At 35.8% G+C, this 19860-nt stretch overlaps 1 long non-coding RNA gene across 2 annotated transcripts; it reads right to left on the minus strand.

The window, feature by feature from the left end:
- Window positions 1–112: 112 nt before the first annotated feature.
- On the minus strand, window positions 113–8207 carry LOC120303006. Of its 2 annotated transcripts, none has more exons than XR_005555310.1 (3): window positions 8138–8207; window positions 7393–7529; window positions 113–3578 (listed from the first exon to the last, which is right to left on the minus strand). It is a non-coding gene; the product is annotated as an uncharacterized LOC120303006 (long non-coding RNA). The 2 variants fall into 2 exon arrangements; XR_005555309.1 differs by having other exon boundaries at window positions 113–5406.
- Between the last annotated feature and the right edge of the window lie 11653 nt (window positions 8208–19860).

Consider the following 19860-nt stretch of genomic DNA (forward strand, 5'->3'; position numbering starts at 1 on the left):
GGGTGGGCACGGTTTCGGCATGATGCATCCAGCCCGTGGGCTGGCAGTTTGACACTCCTGTAATAGATGCTAGGTAAATACAATACTTCTTTAATATATCTTTATATATTATATTCTAGTTTTTATGATATCTGAAGTAAAATAAAAATGTGAACTGATCAACATTGGTATGGCTTACTATTCTTTTTTTAAAAATCTACTATACAAGGTGTAGTATGCTGGGTTATTATTATCAATTGATTAAGCATGTCTATATTCTTGCAATGTAACTTGGTTCCTTTGGACTGCCAGTAGACAGTATGTTGGAATTTTTGCAAACTCACCAGAGCAAATTCTTTCTGAAATTTCAGTAAAGCAAGCAACAGAAAAACCTACTTCTAGTTCAAGTGTACTTTATATTAACTGTTATTAATTTGTATATCCCACCCTTCAACCTTCAATCTTCATAGTGCAGTCTGGTAAAAGTGACTGCAAAATTAATTTTATGTAAGCTATATAAAGGTTAGCCATTACTAGAATCCTTTTGACCTTAGCAGGAAGTAAGATAAAGAACATAAATTATATCTCCTTAAAGTCAAACTGGATTGCTGACTTCTTTGTAGTTTTCTTGGCAGCAGCATAGAAGTGATTTGCCACTGTCTTGCCACTAGGATTATTCTTTGTTTAAATTCTGTCTGAATTACCGTCATGTATTTCCTGATGGTGGTGTCAACTCTACTTAGCTTTTTGAAATCAGTTTGGCCCGCTGCTACTTTCTCAGTTATGGTATCTGACTTCTAAAATGTTCTCCCCTTTCCTTGCACTTATCTTGCTCTCAGTGCCAAAGTAAGATAATCTTTCCCTCTCAAGTATTTAGTATTTTGAATGATTAAGTATCCATATTATCATGGGATAATGCCTTTTATATATTTTATTGCAGTTTTCTTGTGCTATTTGTGGGGCATTTTATTTTGTATAAGCACAGTGTATGCAATCTCTATAGTTCCTCTATATAAATTCTGTTAATCAGCAGATTAAACTATAACAAATACCTGTCTGGATCCAGTCCAGGAAACATAAATAGGGCGGTTCAATTACATGGAATTACATGATGATACTTTGCTTATCTGAAGTCATCTGGAATACCTTCTAAGCAGAAAGACAGGAAATGAATTGCTGCTATTATTGTTGTTTAAATAACACTTTCTCAAATCAGCTAGAAACTGAATATTATTAAATGTATTTCTTAAAAAGCAACTGATGTTTATCCTTAGTGTTTTAATTTTCAGTTCAGTTCATATTAACAAGTCATGCTGTATTTTAAATATTAAATAATTTGTTTCAAAATTTAGAAACTACAACTTTTAAAAATAGATATTCTCTTATGATCCAGTTTTTGTTTTTACCTTAGCAAGATACATAGCTAATTAACAGGATCCCCTCATATCTTTCTATTCTTTTCCATACTAACATTTCAATGTGCATCCCTCAATGTCTATTATTATGGTTCTGCCAAATCCAGGGTATACCTTTGAAAAGATTGCATCATAAATTAATACAAGAAAAGTTACGTACCTTAAAGTTTAACATAATATGAAATTAATGGAATTCTTTCAAAAGATAACTGGATTGGTATTATTAAAATATTTCTATTGGTATTTCTGCTAAATGAGATATACACAAGTAATTATCTAGAATTCTTTTATACATAATAACAAAATATGTAGTGCTGAAAATTCTAACTCATCAAGTTCTGAACAGAAAGATAAATTAAATGAATATGCTATAATGTTAAAAAAAGATTTAAAAGATCAAGTGAACTTTAAAAAACTGTCTTAAATTATTAAGTGACAAAGGAACACAACTTTCAATATGGATAGACATTTAAATTATGTGACATTATGTAATAGTGTCATCATTATATTTTATGTAATAGTGTAATGCAACAATTACAGTGTTACATTTTAATTACAATTAATTTGTCAGGAGTTTTGTGAGAATTCCTCAAAATGAAACATTATATATAGATACACACTCATAAGCCCACTGTACAAAAAAACAAAACTGTTTTATTAAGCACATTTCATTTTTTTTAGTACAAAAACCAATATTCATCTTCCACCCTCTGACACAAGCTGCTATCCTGTCATTGTGTCGTGTATGATTTGAGTTGCCAGAGGAACGGCTTGGAAGGAGATTGGGGAACTTTAATTAGACAAGGAGCATTAAATCTGTCTTTCTTGCCATTTCTAAATATGGAAAGCGAATTAAACATTTGGAAATCCTGAGGTTATGGAAACCAAACAGCCTATTTTAATTGGCAAGTGGATTCATTTCAGCCTTTTATAACATTTGACTCCCCCCCCCACGTGATGGAGAGGTGTGTAACAGAAAACCAGACACCAGCATCCTTAACAATATTGTAAGCTCAAAACCCCCAGCAAAATCAATTCTGGAGTGTTCTGAAAATGAGAGGAACGAACTGAAGACTTCTTCCTCTGGGGAAAGAATAATTAAGTGAATGTGAAGGATAGATTTCACTACCTTATAATGTGCCATTTGAACTTATTGCTCTTACATAACATCCTTCAACAATCTTTTACAATGAGCAACATGCAGTGTTATATAAGCATACTGTACTTCTATATGTGAAATAGGATTTCCTTTTGCCCCTTTTCCTCTTCTTTATGTCAGCTGAAAACCTGGTCAATGAAATAAAGAAGCTATTCAGCATGCAGATATCATCCAATATAATGATATCACTGGTATAAGTGCCCGGGCTACATATGATCATTTATTCATTATATAACTCTTGACGGTTGTTGCTTTAAACAATCCAACTCTAATGTAATAATTATGGTCATTTAGAACATGGTTGTCTACATTCATATTTAATTGTTGCCAGTGCTTTTTTTCTAAAAAAAAAAAAAAAAGGGCCGGAACTCACACATGTCATACAACTTGCCTTGCCTACTCTATAAGGTTCCATCCAAAAAAGGTGCTGGAACTCCATTCTGGGCGTTCTATGAGAAAAAAAAGCCCTGATAGTTGCATATATCTTGCTTGAAATACAGTCCTATATATCAATGAGTCCAAACACTGCTTCCCTCTATGGTGCTCAAAAGGTTTCTCATTTTTGATGGTGCTCAGTGACACAAAATAGCATGGAAAATGCACATGACAACTACGTTCTCATGGAAGAATCTGAAATTGTGGTGGTATAGCCATTTCCTCCATTGCTCTATTTAAACCTTTTTAATAGTCTAAGTGAAGTCCATTCCTGCATTTTATTTTATATTTAAAGGAAGAGCATTATGGTTTCTATAAACTGAAGATGTTGTGGGTCAGCTTAAAAACAGCCAAGGAATATATGAGCCAAAGACTGCACTTTATTATAGCCCAGTGACCTTATTATGTTTTTGTGGTGCGCTGTCAGGAGCCAGTGTTATGCTGTAATTACCTCTAAAGAGCTCTGACAGGATCAATAGTTTGCACATTGATTTTTTGCTTTCATTACTTTATATCTCAGTGCTAGCTGGTTTTCAGAATTAACTATCAAATGAGCTGAACTGCATCCACTGAGATCTCTGGGAACGTTTCTAAAAAGAGAAAGAGACAAAAGAGAAACACAAGTGAGGGAACATGTTGTTTTTCATGGCCTGGAGTTTAGATAAGTTATTCTTGTCACCCACTGTCTGAGGTTGCCAATAATCAACTAGATTCTGGCTTCTTCACTTTTGATTTGACGCTTGGCTTCTCTCTTTTCATGTCCCCAGAAATCTGAATAATACTTGAATTTGAGATGTGGTGTTTCCTGTTTAGAGGCTTTTGGCAGGAATGTGACTTTCAGAAGAAAGTCAGGAGAGATAAATGAATGATGTGTGGTAATCAAGAACGAGCCCCATGGCAGAGACAGTTGTCAATGGGCAGGAGTTCAAATGAAGTAAAAACCAAAGCAGATATCAAATCAGATGAAAGACTAGGAAGCAGATATTCACTTCCTAAACAAAAATCTAAATCACAGAAGATCCAGATTTGGGGAGTATAAATTCACTGCTATACCAGGCTCTCTATTCACAGACTAAATGTGAGCTTTACATTCTATGCAACTTTAAAGCAGTGGCAACTTTTTTTCTTAGCTTGTGCAAAAGCCTGAAAAATATAAAATTACTTTAATGAGCAGCAGAAAGATCCTGCACTTGCACTGGGGTCCAAAGTGCTTAGTCTGAGACACTTTAGAAGCATGCACAGCTCTTATAAAAATATCATCATTCATGGGTTTTCACTTTAATATGGAACTATCTAAGAAATTGCATCTCCTGTTAAGATTTGCAAGAGAACTTCTTCTAAATATACTCTACAGGCAGAGTATACAGTCAGAGATTTTTTTTTTAACCAGCATCTTCATTTGTATGCCTCAAAGACAGTAGAAGTACTAAGTACTAAGAATAAAGACAAGCTTAAATGGAGTCAATCTGGTGTAGCATCAGACTAGCAACAGGGAGACTGTGAATTCTAGTCCTACCTTATGCACAAAGCCAGCTGGGTGACTACAGGATAATCATTCTAGCTCAACTCTAGCAAGAAAGCAATGGCAACTACTTTTGAAAAATTTGCCAAGGAAACTTCAGGAACTAGTCCAGGCAGTGGTCAGGAGGCAACATCAATTTAAAGACACACATACACCAAAGCTTAAGTACATTAGACATAATGCAAATACAAATAATTTAAAGAAGCCAGATGCTTGGAAAAATCCAAAGCAATTAGAAAAAAGCTAATAGAAGACAATGGCATGTACATGAATTTATAAGAATTAAATTTATATGGACAGACAATCCTGGTACAATTCTGTCCCTCACATAACAGAGAATGTTAGAAGCAACTAAATGATTGAACAATAAAATATTCATTTCATCAAACCATCATTTAACTTGGATCAAATCTATTGACTATTGCTGTATATCATATATCATTAAGCTACAGCTCATTTAATCAAGGTTTACTGAATAAAGTACAATTGGCTGAGTTCATACAATATGTTAACAAATCTCAATATAGGCTAGCATATGTGAATCCAATCATTATATTCAAGAGTTTCTTCCCAATGTTTATCTGAAATCCATTTCCTTGTAACTGAAATCTAACATTTTTCAGAACCTCTTTTAACACACTTCTAATAGGAAAGAAATTGTATAACATCTTGCTTTCATTTGGAAATTGCATTCATAGCCACCATGGCAGTGGAATAGAATGTGCGTGTCAAAATTAGGAAGAGAGTTGTGATTCAACCCTCTTCCTTTGGTAAATGTGTTGATGTTGTACTCATGTTCAAAAGAAGCAGAGTTTGCATAGCAATGTTCCGTCTACCATCTTGCTAGTTTTAACCTCTCCACAGATGCTGTTGTCCCATGGTCTGTGCTAAATCATCTGAAGTAATTGTTTTAAAAAACAGTGGTGTAAGAAATACAGAAACATATTATGAGAACAAATAATTCTAATAGCAACTACATTTATACCTGACAGCATTTTTATGAGTTGGCAAGATCTTCCATTTTGTAAAAAGAATATCACTGATTGATGTATGTATTCGCTTACTTAATATAGTGTCAACTCAACATGTTGTCAGCTACTTAATATGCTATATATATTGTCAACTACTTAGATCTCTCAATGGTTTACAGTGAAATATAAAAACCAAAGTTAAAATTGGAGCAACGAAAAATCAACAAATACTTTTTAAAATTGGTCTTTTTAGGGTTTTTTAAAAACCTGTCAAAATAGCTTTTTGACTTCTGAAAATAAGTGCTTCAAAGAAACGGATTGGCTGTAGAAAAGACTTAATTCTGCTACAAATATAATTCTGTAATTGCAACTAAAGCTAAATGATCACAATGAAATAGGAATAGAGTTTAGGAAGAATTGGTTGTCTTGATAGGCAGCTTCATAGCCTGTTACAACTGCACATTTTGTTTTCTTACATTTCATTTATTTCATCTCCTAAAAGAGAGTAATGGATTTGGAGTTTTAAAAAATGCAAGCTAGATTATAACTGAGCTCACTAACTCTTTTAGGCCAATAAAGCAAATAGAGAATTACAGGATTCTTTAGACTGGCCTCCTTGTCAGAATCCAATTATATTTCATCTTTAAATTATCAAATATAGAAACTCCCAATTCTGCCTTCTCTGGATTCTGCCATAAGAGGGAGAGAAGGGGGAGAACAAAGGGGCTTTATGGCCCTCACTTCCTTCTTTACACTTCAAAGAGCTGAATGCTGAATGTGTGTTTATTGTAACCTCGAAGCGTTAACATACCAAAGGAGGGAAGTTGCCTTTCATGTAGTTATCTGAAGTCTCCATCCAGACGGAAGAAAGAAGAAAGGGAGTGGAATTGTGATACTTGAAACTATCACTGGAAGGGGGGTTGATTGGGTGGGACTACTGGGGAACCCCTTAAAACCTTGAATGGGAGAGCTTGGACCCCAAGTCCTGTCTAGCATGCCTACAACCATTTTCTCTTAATAAAGGATTCCTGTTGGAAGAATTATTCCAAGAGTTCTGTCTTCTTAAGATGCAAAGTGGGGTGGGTCCTTACATTAGACAGGACTTGGGGATACAGATATCCTGTCTCTGAAAATAACTCCTACTTTAACTTGACTGACTGAGGAAGTTGAATTTATTCAGTTCCTGCTACATTTTGTATTGTGGTAATCAGAAGCACTGACTGAAAATATTAAATGTTGAAATATTGATTTATGTTACATGTAAGTCAAGGACTACTTCTATCTTCTACATATAAAATTAAATGTCAGCTGTTTGTCTAAATTATAAAGTAATAATAGCTGTATTAATACCTTTATATGGCATGCACTTGATTTAAGCACAAAATGAATTCATGAATACTTGCATATGTATGTATTCATATAGACTCCAGCATGGTTATGCTTTCCATGGGATTTGTAATAAAGGTCATTTCTATAGAAATGATCTTTATCACAAATCCCATGGAAATCATAACTATGCTGGATTCTATATGACTGTAAATGGTATCTAGGCTGGCAACAGAATCTTTTCCCAGTGTGTTCTGGTTGTTGTCTATCCTATCATTTTATACAGCTACTGAGAATGTTCCCTGCTTTCTCTGTGTGGGGCATTAAGTCTCCATAGTAATTATCTCATTAGCCAAGTAGTGATAGTTGTTTTATGCCATGATGTATAAGATGTTCAGTTGGTTAAGTTATATGCCAAGGAAAGGAGAAACAGAGAATATTGGTGCTCTATCAAGATAATCATGACGATATATTTTCCCTCTAAAAGAATAAACAGTACTGCCTCACATGTTGTCAAGTATAATTGGACAAGTTGTGGTGAACTGAAATGCTGTTAGATGAATTGACCTTATAGAGTTGATTTACCTGAACTCTCATCTGATTCCACTATTATGATCATTCTTTAAATTTCTTGAGATGTCCTTGCCTTAATCCAGTGGTTCTCAACCTGTGGTCTGTGGACCCTGGAGGGCTGTGGTGTTGTCACTGGAGGTCTGCAAAGGCTTGAAGAAATGCTATGATTTAAATCTTAAGTCTTGGGGGTCCATGGCCACAAATGGTATTTAAAGGGAGTGCATGGTGAAGAAAAGGTTGCTTTAATCATGTCAATGGCTAGTCGAACTTAACATAATTCCTAAACCAAAAAAAAATGGTATTGGCAGAAGTAGCCCCATATTTTCCTATAGCAGCTTTAACCACCCGAAAGTTAAAAAAAAACAACCACTGATGAATATCAGAAGAAATTCTCTCCCTCCCCCCACCCTCCAAAATGCCAGCAGGTTAAAAAAAAAATCCACATTTGGATGGAAATGAGATTGGAGGAAGATATCTAGTCCATAAAGTTAATGTTATAAATGTTGCTCATCTATATTTATACCTGTGCCTTATTTTTAAAAAAATAAAATGTTGCTCATGTTATATAGAATTAGTACCTTAATTATATATTATTGTTTGGTTTTTAGCAGAAGACTCAGTAGCTGGAAACATAGTTTTGCTAAAACATGTGCTATTATAAACATGATCTACATAAAAAGGGGTTTATATATTTATACCAAGTCTTAACAAAATATAGTTAAGTACTGCTTTGATTTGCATTTTTCAGCTTACTTACTTTGCATTGTGTATAAAGCAGATCCAAAATCCAGGCTATGCTTTGTGGTGTAAATGCATGTGCAAATAACATACATTACCAAACAACTCAGCACTCTGTAGGTTTAATATGATAGGCAATAACAGGTGGCTGGTGTGCCAATTAACCTTGGAAAGATGATCCCCCAAAGAACTATTAATTTACATCTGATGGTTGCAATATAAAGTAAGAGTTAATTAAAGAAAATCTAGAGGGACACCAGAATGTTCAGGTAAAAAGTAGAAGGTAGAAGACTGATACAAAAGCAAAATTGCACCAAGATGTCATCATGATTTAATACTTGGCATGCATACAGAATATCCCACCTTTGGGATAAATTTCACATTAGTGATGCTCTGTGGTCTTACAGGCTATGCATAGTGTAACTATGGCGCAGTGTACTACATCATCTGCAATCAAACCCAGATGTGGTCCATATAGGAAAAGAGAGATGTCCAGCAATCATTGAATGTATTGGAATTCTGTCAGAAGACCCCAGATGAGGAAATCCAACATTCATTTCCCATTCTGATCTTTGGATGAACTGTATTTCTGCAGTCCTTCCTTTCCTGAAGTCAGTAAAAAATATTGGAGAGTATGTATGCCATGGATGAATCTGAAGAGGTGCTATAAGTGCAGGATTCAAATTTGTCTCACTTGCTTACTGAACCCAACTCTTAACCTCTTTTTGTTTTTTACAATGGGAGAGAATAATAAGAAGCAGCAAGGAGAATAGGAAATGTCAGTCATTTTTCTTTTTCATCATGTGGCTCCAAATTAACAATAGGGTTACCCTTTTTATTAATATAACTATAATTCAAAATAGGTAGTGCAGAATTTGTGTTAAAGTCTAGCAACTACTAGAGAGTCAGTTTGATGGTTATGGCACTAGGCAGGCACTAGGCACTAGGCACTAGGCACTAGGCAGGAAACTGTGAGTTCTAGTCCTGCATTTAGCACAATGCCAGCTGGGTGACCTTGGGCCAGTCACTCTGTTTCCACCTTAGAAAAAAGAAATTACCAGGAGTCAACATTGAAAGAAAGGCACTCTTCCCAAAATAACAGTTGTACTGTTGGCTATTTTTTGTAATTTGGCTGTGTTAAATTTAGGCTGTATCACTGGAACAGTGATACAGCCTAAAAGATAACTGTAAGAGTTAATGGTGCTGCTATACTAAGTCACACAGCATAATAAAACAAAACCATTTACCAATACAAGTTGTCAGTTGCACTACTTTGTCACCAAGTTCACATCCTCAGACAGCATAGAAATCAAATTTAAGGCTCCTTCTGGATTGTATTAGGGCTATGTATCATTTCAGATCTGATTGTGATATTTATGCAGGTACTCTTTGAAATGTTTTGGGGAGTCTGAATTCAAAGTACTACACATTTTGTGGTGATACTTCCTGTTTCAAACAGAAATACTAGCAATTCCATATGCTTTATTGTTTCAGCAATATTTGTTGAGCAATAGAGAGAGGGAGAGAGAGCATCCTGTTCACAGCTTGTAATTTGATGATATTGATTTTTTTCTTAAGAAATGCAAGTACCTTTTTCAGCACACCTTTCTCCCATGGTATTATGAATAGGATTGCCCTGTTACATTTATTTTCCATTTACTCAGAAACAATTTAGAATTTATAGCAGAAAGTTTACATGAATTTTAGGAAAATATTTTGTACATTAAATATATCTTTCTAAAACAATTTCTGCATTGTCATTGTTTATCATCCTAATATTTATTTTTTAGACATATTGTCAAAACAGCCAGTTTGACCTAATGGTTAAGACACCAGCTAGAAACCAAGAGACTGAGTTCTAATTCCACCTTAGGCATGAAAACTGGCTGCGTGACCTTGGGCCAGTCACTCTCTCTCAGTGCAACTCACCTGTCAGGCTTGCAGTTGTGGGGAAAATAGGAGAACAAAGGAGTACTGTATTAGGTATGTCTGTCACCTTGAATTATTTATAAAAATAATAAAAGTGGGATGCAGATAAAATAAAAATAAATATTAAAGATGTCCACATGAATATTTAAAATAGAAAAAAAGGAACAGGAATTTCTGATTAAAAACATAGGTATAATTCAATAAGTAATTCTTGTAAGGCATAAAAGACCAGGTCCACAAGTGAGGTTCAGTGAAGCTGATTTATTGCTAAAGCCATGTACAGGAATCTTCTCAACTAATGGTTAGCACCTGGTTAGAGTTAGACGTGGATCAATGACACTCAAGGGGGACGGACTTAGTTCATTTGTTCATGTAGGGATTCTAGGATGATTCCTATTTTCACTCTGCTTCTGGGTTCTGCCAAACAGTTCTACAATTTTGCATAAATTATGTACATTTTAAAATAGCCCAACCTTCACATGCTTATTAACTTCAACACATTCTTATTTTTCGTTATATTTTATTACTAAGTGAAAGAAGAACATGACTAGAGAATTAATATGCTCTTGCATATTTACAAGCATTTGACTTGTGGGCTCCACCCAGACTAAGGGCCCCTAGGAAAGATAATGATTATTTTATTATATTATTTTTTCATCTCATTTTATTTTAATCCCACGCTTATTGATTTTATAAATAACAAGATGGCAAACACATTTAACACATCTTCCTTCTCCTATTTTCCCGACAACAATATCCCTGTGAGGTGTGTTGGGCCGAGAGATAATAACTGGCACAAAATCACAATGATGCTTGAGCCAAGAATTTTCAGTGTCTTAGTACTATTCAGACAAAATAAAGATACTCTGTATTGCATTGCAATAGTTCCACAAGATCACCAACAAATCTATAATTAATCTATAATCGCTGTCATTAAGGCTTTCAGGAGGTTAGACTGGGCTCTTTGAAGTCTATGTATCTCATCCTCTTTATTTTGCTTTTATTATCAAAAGTTGGAATTTATGCATTATAATAGCTGATATATGCATTAGGAATGACATTTTTATGGAAAAATGAGCTTTCAAGAAAAAATTAAATGTGTGTTGAGGATGGAAGTATGACATCACGTGTATTTCTATTGATCTGTGTTTCTATTCTAAAAGAATTAGCCTTTAACTAGACAACCCATGACTCACTGGGTCATTCTTCTATCCACATATAGTATAGTCTTTTCACATATAATATCAGCAGCCACCACCATTAAGAATTTCAAATTTTGGCTTTGGTTCCAAAGCAGCCAATTTCTGCTCATCCATTTGGCCTTGTGCCGGCTGATTGGGTCCAGGGTCCAGAGGGAGGCAGGAAAGAGAGTGGGAATGCACCCTTTCCATCTTCTCAAGTGTCATGCAACCTATAGGTTTTGGGGATGTGTTGTTGGAAGATGTGGTGGCACTAAATCCCATGGGAGTCATGGATGCTGAATTTTGGATGGATTACACCTACTAAAAATGTCCCAAGAGCTATTAGGTTCTGTCACCACTGACATGGTGGGACTATGATAAAGCAATTTAAAAATCAGACCACATATTTATTTACCAAATTTTGAAATCGCCTATCCCTCTCACAGAGAAACTCCAGGCAGTGTACAAAAAAAAAATATTAAAGCATAAAAACACTACATAAAGTTTGAAAGGCAATGATGAATTAAAAATCAGTATTAATTAAAAGGCAGGGGAAGAGCTTTCAGGGCACTTACCAGCCCCTTGTCCTTTGTGAGTAGCAAGCAAGGCCTCTGAGCCAGGTTTTCATACTTTCCAAAAGGCTAGGAGAGTGGGGCCCCACCTCATCTCTGGGGAAGGGAAGTTACACAGGGTGGTGGCAATGGCAGAGAAGGCTCCTTATCTGGATCATGCCAGTCAGAATTTCTTAGCTAGATGTCTTCCCTGCCTGACCAGGTGGGCTGATGTAATGGGATGCAAACTGTTCCATAGATAACCTGCTACACTACAGCATGTAATAATTAGTTAGTGACAGATGAATTACAGAGACAATGCCACTGTGAAAGAATTAAGTAGTCTTTAGATGAAGGTTTGGAGGAACTTGCTGGGTTAATGAAGTTCTGTTCTGATTACTGCTGCAACAGTGGTTTATAATAAGAAGTCAATGTTAATTTCATCTGCATAAAATATATATGCATATGACTCTTATTAAGGTGATAGTTTGGTTCTCATGCAATTGTGACTATCAATAATTGTTGATACTTTTTGTATACCATTTGTTAAATAATTACAGCAGCAATTCCAGACCGAGTTCCAAATTACCATGCATAAAATTGAATTATGAGGACCAAGGTGTTTTTGGTGCCATTGGGATGCTACATTGAAAGACTGCATCACAGGAAAAAAGATTCATAGTCCTGTTAAATTGAACGGGATCTGCTTCTAAGTGAACTTGAATAGGATTGCATGGTGAACAATTACTTGTCTGTCTTTCAAAGCATTACTATAATTTAAAGGTACTTCTGATATGAATAAAGAAACACCAGAAGTAGAGGCACCATAGAAAAATATTTCCAACTAGCAGAGTTCTAGATAAATCCACATTCTACAAGACACCAAAAACAATTATGGTGTACAAAAATCCTTTTCTAGTTCTAAAAGGTAAACAGGAATCATCCCCAATACTGATAGAATTTGTTTGTTTTGTAAGAACACCTTTTCTATGCTATATTTTGTGTGTTGCATTTGGCTTTTATGCACACGTTGTTGGATCCAATCTGCTCAGGCATAATTGTTGCTCAGTGACCAGATGTGTATGGTTGTTTCTGATAATAATCAAGTTCATGATATGAAAATACAGAAGCAGAAGTCATCATGTCTGTTTATTTAAGATCTATAAATGTAATTTGGGGAGTTGGATGAACTTAAGATTTTCAAGATATTCTTATAGTAAAGTCTATTCATTCCTTATCCATTTCAAGCCATTTACATTGAATTTCTTAAGCAGAAAGTAGAAATTGAAACAAAGTACTATGGTCAGCAAAGTAATTCTTGCCCCAGGTCCTGTAAGCTACAGTATATAGTCATAGGGACAGTTATTCTGATGACTAATGCAGATTGATAGTTCATGCAATTATACGTTGCAAGCCTAGACGCTACTCAAAGCCTATTTTAAATAAGTGAGGAAAGTGACTTGATGAAAGAAGATCCACATTCATTTCCTTTCCATTCTGGATCAGAGAAATGCCTATTGGCATTAATGAATACAGAAAATTCCCTGCCACAACAAAAGGGTGACCATTCATTTCTACAGGTATTATGCTTATTGAGAAAACCTATTGCTATTTATCCTGGTTTATCTTCACCTTGAAATGTATTGTGAATCAAGGATGTTTTCAAAAAACAGAAAAGAAATACATACCAATCTCATTACTGCTATTTTTTTCACCTCTATTCCCTCAAAAAGGATCCAAGCTTTAGTAGAGTTGAGCCATAACATTTTACTTTTATCCTCTAGTCTAGAAGTAATCTAGGACCAATAATCTAATGTCAGCAAAGTGATGCAGAAAACCCCAAGCCTTTGTTGCCATTTGGTGATTGCCTTGATCTTGTGGCCTAGATGCATTAGATCTAGGTATTTTTTATCATTTCCTGGTTACTCTGACCAAACAACATTGCCAGCAGAAATAATCTGAAGGAGGAAACACACCTGAATATTTGCAGGTGTCAACATAAGACATAGGTCTAAGAACAATTATTGTAATTTGACTCCTTGGCTGGTAGTCATTCTGAGGTCAGGAGAAAGAGTTGATAGTATCAACTCTTATTCTGTAAAAGGAGTCAGGTTTTATATAGAGGGCATTTTGTAAAATAGAATATATGGCCAACTAAGCCTAGCAGCACCCATTCAACTTTGGTTACTGATAAACACAAAAGGATGGCAAAGTAATGGCTAAAAATTATATATATTCACAATTTATGGATGAAAAAAATAAAAAGTTATTTATGCTCTCAATCTTATGCTTTTCAGTGGCCTTTTGAATGAATGTGATCATTCAACTAAGTAAAGGTTGAAGCAAGCCAAGAGTATAAAAATGCTAAGAGTTTTAATTAAGCAATATTTGGAGAGCTGAAGATTCCCTATATTGGCTTTAAATTCTGGATGTAGTCTTGCTCCTTAGGCAAGTAATCATAGCCTTGCAGATGGTATATGCTTCCTCCCTCTTGGAATATGTTTATTCATTATTTCACAGTGAACAATTTAACAGGCTATAGTCAGATTCTCTTTGAAAGCAGTGAACTAGAGAATAATAAAGACTTCTTCCATGCTGCTGGAGCTTTAGGCAATGTTATCAAGTTGAATTAACCTGCACAATACAGTGGTAACTACCTACTGTAATCAGAAAGAAATCCAAGTATGCAACTACTGAATGGACAAGCCTGAAAAGTCAGGAAGAACTTCACAGAACAATTGGCTATGTGCCATGTTGTATTCTTGCACCAATGACAAAAGTAGATATTATTGTTTTAAAAAACACAAGGCATGTCTTTCAGTTGCCATGGCACGTAGCAATTAGGAGATGGGAACTTTGCAACATTTGCTGCTCTCCTCAAAGCCTAGACTCTAATTCCAATTGACACTGCCTAAATTAATTATACTGTATCACAATGGAGCTTTAGAAGTCTTTTAAATGTTGCCTTTTATATCTTATAAAGTGTACAGAACACCATTAAAAAAAACCATTCTCAGCAGTCGGCCCCAATTGTTTTGCTCTTCTCTTTTCATGTTCTTCTCCTGTGCTGCGAAATCAAGGAGGTTAACTTAATAGAGTGTAGGGGTATAGTAAATAAAACTTGATAAAAGGCAATGTGTGCGTTCATGTGCTACCATCCCCTAGTTATTTGGGCTCCTTCCAATGCACTGAAATTAGGTCTCAGGAGCATTCTGAAGTAGGGTAGATTTGAAGCGTATTTTCAGATTGTTAATGGTGTGATTCCCTACATATCATTTCATGGTTAATTGTGGCTATCTACTTCATGCATATGTGGCAAAAGAAGATCATTGCATTTTCTCCCAGACTGACTTATATCAATAAAATGGTTATTTTTTCTTTGAAACGTTTGTTTGGAAGAATTGCTAGAATGCCTACATCAGGAGGTCTCATAATGTTTAGCTTTCACTAAAGATTCTCAAAATGCCAACAGCTAGCATTTATTTAGAAATATATATGGCCACTTATATAAGATAATCCTAGATGGTTTGCAATAATAATAAAACATAATAAATAAAATCTGCCAAACCCTCCAACATCAGTGTATACCCCAACCACAGTGTTGCAATATCTCATAAACTTTACATGCTGGGTAAAGTATCAGATCTTCATATCTCTTGGAAAACTAACAGAGTGAATTGTTTCTTGCTGAAAGAAACAAGCTTTTATCACAGAAATACTTACTTTAACAGCTTTTTTGTTTCTTTCCAAACTCTGTCACACTTCCAGGCCATTTGTCTCCAAATCCTTTCTTCTCTTCTGACTTGAGGTATACAGACAAGAAAGTTTTAAGATACATCTAATTCAGTGGTAAGTCTTAAATCCATAATTATAGTTGGTAATAGAATAGTTTTTTCTATGGTCTATGACACGGGTGTCAAACTCATCACATCACATGACGTCTTGTGACTTTTTTCACATTGTCGGAGCTGGGTTGGGCCTGGCCTCTGCATGATGCAACCGGCCCATGGGCTGGCAGTTTGACACCCCTGGTCTATGATTTATGGCATGCAGAAATTTCTTCGTAGGTGGTTTGATCAAAATCTTCTATTATGTAGCAATCCTATGAAATGCTCTTATACAGCTGAGGTCTTTTGACCACAACTATGATTTCAGGATTTAATATGTATGGTTTACAGTTACATATTGAGATCCATATCAGCCCTAAATCTTGAGGTTCCTACTATGTTTAATGCAGAAGTGCTAATTTGGTAAAGGGTTTATTTATCCTATTTAACTCAAATAAAAGTTATGCACTTACTGTGTGAAAAATAACCTAGAAACCTCTAAAAATATCATAGATCGTATGTTGTTTTTATGGATTTATTTTGATTAATGCCCATTATATCTTTAAGAAAAAGTATTCAGACCTTAATTATTGGTGGGGGTGGAGGAAAATCTTTAGTGTGCCGGAACAGTAATTCTTTTTTACCTTTAAAAAAAAATCTTTAGGGGTAGGCACAATTTTTTAGGTAGTTAGACTCAAGCAGGATGAAAAGCTACCCCATGATGCTTGGAAAACAGAGCCATAAATCTTTAAAGATCTTAGGCTTGCATAGATATTATGCCCTGCTATGTTGGCAGGCTGTGAAATATTATCTGATGATGTACCACAGGAGGGTATGTGAGCCTGATATTTCACTAAGCCTAGGAGTGGGAAAAACTGAATACTAGGTTAGAAATGGGAACAAAAATTGAAGGCTTGTGAATTAACAGACTGACTTCTTGAGATAGATATCCATCTGATTGACTGCAAGTCTGCTTCCTTTGACTGAATCTGTTATATTGATACTGAAAATTTGCTTACAAATTTAGAATATAGCACACTATGAAATATTAAATATTAACAATGAAATATTTGAAATGTTAAAATATTATTTATTAAATTTCTATGCTGCCCCTCTCCCTAACACGGTGACAAATATTAACAAAAGAAAGCAATTAGGATAGCTTTCATGGCACTGTTGTGGCATTATTTTCACAGCTACTGCTTTCACAAGTAAAAAAATATGTCACTTGACAAACATTACTGAATATATTGTTTGTATATATGTATGCATAACATTCTATAAACCTATAAAGTTTCAGGAAATGGTATGCTTTGCTTCCGTGAATCTGAACCATCTATTCTTCATTGTCACAAGGTTACTGTAGAATAACAATGGTAAACGGGGAGGAAGGGTCACAGAGTTAAAGGAAAGAAGGGTGCATGAAGATATCTAGGTGTGAAAACCTCTAGGATTGCAAAGGGAAAGAATGTGGAAAAGTGATGGAGGAACAATTACTAAAAAGTCTAGGAAGTTACTGGTAGACAATGGTCAACCAATGAAGCTTGTCTACTCTGCATAGATGGGAAGGTTGGGAAGTAGGAGAATGAGCAAGGGCATCTGTAGTGGTTATAATCTATACTAAGTACTCATTTCCAAATCATTGCAATTTGTTCCAGAATTGTTTAAATCAGTTTCAGAAGCAGCCAAGTGTCATACAAGAGACAAGCAACTCAAGTGGCCATGAAGAATTTCCCTTAATCTCTAGAGTAAGTTTTATTTTGTGGAAGTGTCAGTCTCACAAATAAACTAGATAGGAAACACAACAAGATGAGCTTAATTCTACTTTATTACAGGGCTACATTAACATTATCTTGCAAATCTGAAAGTACAATCCTCCTGCCATCTTTTTACTATCAGGTAGATAAGGGAAGATACTTTCTAAATTTCTTTCTTTGCCTGTGGGTTCCTCCCCCTTTTATCTGATAGTTCCCTAGGCAGGATCTCTTCCCTTTATTTCTCCAGGTCATTCCCACATGCTATTACAAGAATACAAACAGGAATAATTTTGATGTACATATAGTACAGATGCAGATCCTCTCATCCTTAACAGCTACTGGCTGACTCAAATAAGGTCAGAGATAGTAAAATGCCAAGAAATGAAAAGGTAAAAAGAAGTTGTAGCTTAGCTGATGTAGACAGTTGGTGATGCCTGGCAATCAGATTTTAATAAAAGGGGATCCAAAGAAGATTAGTCCATGCAGAACATGCTCCTAGGTTCAGATATTGGATGCAATATTTAGGTTATTGTTAGCTATGAAATGAGTGATTAGAGCCACTGCCATAAACAGGACAAGGGATGCTAGGCATATGAGGATTAAAAAGAAAGGCAGAATAAGGCAGGATACTTCGGACAGAACATGGTTAAATAAACCTCATTTTATTAAGTAGCCTTATTCTAATGATTAATGAATTTCCTCTGAAGAGCTAAAGAAATAAAGATAAATTCTAGGCTCCCATAGCCTATTCAAACAATCTGTGGTCAATATAGAATAGTTGGAAATAACACTTTAAGTCCTATGAAAGGTCTCATTGTATTTTAATTTTGTGATGGTTTATTAATAGATGCAAGTAAATATTTGATGCTACAGCAGTCAGAGTGCAGAGGTAGGTAGATTATTGCACTGATTAATATAATGGCCTTGTGCTTCTGCTATTACACAAAGTTAAGCTTTCTATACAGGTGGCCCTTGACTTATGATCACAATTGGGACCAGAATATCAGTCATTAAGTGAATTGTGCCTAATTTTACAATCTTTTTGGCCATGGTTGTTAAGTGAATCAGGCTTTCTCCATTGACTTTGCTTGTTTGAACCCTGCTGGGAAGGTTGCAAAGGACAATCACATGACTCTGGGATGCTGCAACTGTCACAAATATATGCTGGTTGCCAACTGCAAGGGATGCTGCAAGGGTTATAAGTGTGAGGACCAGTCGTAGGTCATTTTTATCAGCACAGTTTTAACTTTGAATGATTTTAAACTAATGGTTATAAATCAAGGATTATCTTAGTAAGATTAGACCACTGATAAAGCAGCGTGCAAGTCTTATGTTTATGAAAGCACTGAATTAGTACTTGGATTACACAAACCACTAGGCATTAGATAATTGCTTTAAAAATGTAAAACTGGCTCCTCCTGGATAAGGTGCAAAAAATTTGAATTACCTTTGACAACTGAGTAAAAATGTCTTTTTTTCCAGTTATCGTGGAATGGCAGTTTTCCCTTTCTTCATTTGAAATCAAATTTTGACATAGGATATTGGGAATATAAAAAATAACTCAGGAGTAATTTATGGGAGTCCATAAATTTTCCCCACAATAGTATGAAAAAGATTTGTGGTATATACCTAACTTGCAACAGTGAAGAACCTACAAATGCCAATCTATGTATGGATCATTTTTCCCTTGCAGGTTATTATATTGTACATGCATAAATCAGGATGCATTTTGAATGGGTTTTAATACAAATCTTTGCTGTATATCAGCAGAATCAATACATTATTTCTCTTGTAGTATTTGGCCATCTGCTCTATTCTTGAGCTGAAAGTGCAGCCCTATTCTATGGATTAGCAACTCTAATTCTTTAACATACTGTATGTCAGTGGTGGCGAACCTATGGCACGTGTGCCAGAGGCGGCACTCAGAGCCTTCTCTGTTGGCACACGTGCCACCCTCACCAGCAGCAGGTGCATCAGGCCACCACTGCTGCCCAGAGCAGGAGCCCCACCCAGCACAAAGGAGGTGAAGTGGCTCTACTCGAGCTTGACTAGCAAGCTCGAGTAGAGGTGGTAGAGCAGAAGTCACCAACCATTGTTGATTGGTGGACTGGAAGAAAAGGGAGGGGGAAGCATTTTACATGCATGCGTGCATGCGTGCATGGAGCCGCGAGCACACATGTGCTGCAAATGGGGCGGGACTAGTGCCTACGTGATATTAGCCCTGCCCCGTTCTTGCATAGTGCAGCGCCTTGTATCTGCACCCCACAGCATGGCCGTTTTTGCGCCTTGCAGCACGGTGGCCCATTTTTGCGTCCCTGGTTTTTGCATGCCAGAGGCAGCGCTCAGAGGTGCCTCCCTGCCCCCCCCACGAGGGCACAACAATGCTGATGCGGCCCTGGAACTTTGCGATAAATAAGTGGGTTTTGGGTTGTGGTTTGGGCACTCAGTCTCTAAAAGGTTTGCCATCACTGCTGTATGTGTTCAAGTGGATTATAGA

The sequence above is a fragment of the Crotalus tigris genome, unplaced genomic scaffold (assembly GCF_016545835.1).
Source record: "Crotalus tigris isolate CLP2741 ecotype Arizona unplaced genomic scaffold, ASM1654583v1 scf7180000024445.887990, whole genome shotgun sequence".
In the NCBI taxonomy this organism is placed as follows: domain Eukaryota; kingdom Metazoa; phylum Chordata; class Lepidosauria; order Squamata; family Viperidae; genus Crotalus; species Crotalus tigris.